This window comes from Triticum aestivum, chromosome 2A, assembly GCF_018294505.1.
Source record: "Triticum aestivum cultivar Chinese Spring chromosome 2A, IWGSC CS RefSeq v2.1, whole genome shotgun sequence".
Taxonomy (NCBI): domain Eukaryota; kingdom Viridiplantae; phylum Streptophyta; class Magnoliopsida; order Poales; family Poaceae; genus Triticum; species Triticum aestivum.
In genome coordinates, this window is record NC_057797.1 from 136,000,966 (window position 1) to 136,003,731 (window position 2,766).

The following is a 2,766-nucleotide window of genomic DNA, read 5'->3' on the forward strand; positions in this document are numbered from 1 at the left end:
TAAGGATAACAGGTAAAACCCTTTGAAGTAGGATGTGGCAATCATGAGTTTTCAACCCTTGTGCCTTGTTTCCATCTGCACTGACTCTCCTTTCAGGGTTGGAAGCAAATCCATGTGGGAATCTCACAGGTGACAGGACCTCGCATAATTCTTTTCTTTTTACCTTGTCCAAGACGTACACATCTGGTGCCATATCCCGTGGTTTACCTTCATGTTGCACTTGCAAATCCTTTCTGATACCCAGTTGTGTCAAATCAATCCTAGATTTTAAGGTATCTTTCGTCTTGCTTTCAATATTAAGAAGTGTGCCGATAATGCTGTCACATATATTTTTCTCGATGTGCATCACATCAAGATTATGCCACAGATCCAAATCTTTCCAATACTCCAAGTCCCACAAAGTGGACCTGTGGGTAAACAATAATCTCTCTTCTACCCTGCCACGCTTCCTTTTCCCGCTACCATTAGTAGGATGGTTTCCTGGTGTAATATGCCTGACCTTCTCAAATTCCACTGCAACTCATCGGCGGTAAGCCTCTTTGGCGCATCACAATTTTCATGCTTTGCATTGAACACATGTCTTCGGTATTTTCTAGGATGCGGCTTGTCCTTGGCAAGGAAATGGCGGTGTCCAATGTAACAGATCTTGCTAAGTATTGCGTATGACAGCGGATTCCTGTCATAGCGAACACATGCATTGTAACCATGTGTCGTTCGCCCTGACATAGTGCCCAAATCCGGATAATCATGGATGCACCAAATTATAACTGTAGGCAGAAAGAAATCAGCTGGTGGTCTGCTATATAGGTCTCGCGTGAGAACACCCTTCCATAGCTGTTGAAGTTCCTCCACAAGAGGCTTCATGAACAAATCAAAATCATTTCCAGGACTTTTTGGACCTGGGATGAGCAAGGCCATCATGTAGTTTGATTCTTTGGTGGAGACATTTGGAGGCATGTTGTAAGGGATAACAAGCACTAGCCACATGCTATATGTGGCGCTCTGGTGGCCAAATGGTTTAAATCCATCGGAAGCTAAGCCAAGTCTAATGTTTCTGGGGTGAGCAGCAAACTCTTTGTGTTTATCATTGACGCTTTTCCACTCACTACCATGAGATGGATGGCTCATTACATTCTAATCTCTGTACTCCTGGTTCCTAGAATGCCACAGTACATCCTCTCTTGTTTCAGCATCATGAAACAAACTCTGCAATCTTGGTGTAATTGGAAAATGTCTCAGAACATTATGAGGAATCCTCTTCACAACATTGCCATCTTTCCATCTTGATGATTTGCATTTCGGGCATTCACTTAAGTTGGCATAATCCTTCCGGAACAGAACACAATTATTCTTACAAACATGGATCATATCATATCCAATTCCAACTGCATGAAGGAAATTCTTCATTTTACTGTAGGTGTGTGGCAGCTCAGACGCATCTGGGAAAGATTTGCGGAAACCAGCCAACATCACATCGAATGATTTGTTGGTCATCCGCTCAGATGTCTTCACCTGAAGAAAGGTGACCATAGCTGAGAATACTGACAACTTATTTCCTGGGGTGACAGCAATGTTGCATTGTTCCAACATGCGGGCCCACCGTTTTTCTTCTGCAGGTGAAAGTTCACGGAATGCACGAGCATTTCGTAGCATTGTTTCAATGTTGGTTAAACTTACTGGCTCCGCCACCCCCACCTCCTCCTCCTCTTCCACCTAAGCATCAAGCAGATCAAGATGGTGATATGCTCCTTCCACGTAGTCAATAACATTGACATTCACAGGTTCACCATGAAGAACCCACCTAGTATATGTGACCGACATCCCGTACAAGTGTAGATGATTTTGCACAGTTGACTGGGTCTTGTAACTGAATTCATACAACTGCTACACGGGCAGAGCACATCTGATTTCGGACCATCGTACTCGGCTCTAATAAAGTTCATGACGTTTTCAACCCCCTCGACATATGCAGCGGAGAATCTTCGAGCAGAAGTTATCCAAGTCATGTCCATCTGTTAGACATACAAATTAGTTCTTCTACTAGATATTACAGGAAAAACATATATGCTTTTTTATGAAGTCCAGAAAAAAATACCTAGGTTGATGTCTAAAGCTATGGCAAGATATTTGGACGAGTAGATCTAAGTAACGAAATATATGTAAAGCTAATTTAGCAAACAGATTTGAGTGCCGAATTATGGCAGGTTGTTTCAGCAGTCAATGAGGCCGAGCACACGGCCATCGAACTATCGAAGGCCATCGCAGCAACAAAGATCGAGTATAAAATGGTGTAGAGCTATTTCACCTAACAGATTGGCTACTAGACCATGGCAATCTACGTCACAATAAATATATGGCAGGATATTTTAGCAACTAATCGGCCTTGGCATGCCATCTCAGCTAAGCAGATTGAGTGCAGCACAGGGTAAGGAAGCTTCTTAAGCAGAGCATATTGACAATAAACTACTTCGGCAAACAGTGAGATTAACAGCGTCTATCAGCTAACATTCAGCGCTACACCGACATGAACGGGGCCTCAGTCTAGAATGCGCGTACCATGGGAGAGGCTGACTGCCGTGCGTCTCCACACAAAAGTCGCCAGCGGTGGCGGCGCTGACCGCCGTGCGCCTCCACAAGAACGTAGCCAGAGGTGGCGGCGCGGCTAGAGGACGGAAGTCTACGAGAGCGTACTGTGGGAGTGAGAGGATCGCTGAACCGCGGCGCCGACGTATCAGCACAGCGGGGAGGGCGGCTTTGGTGAAGCGA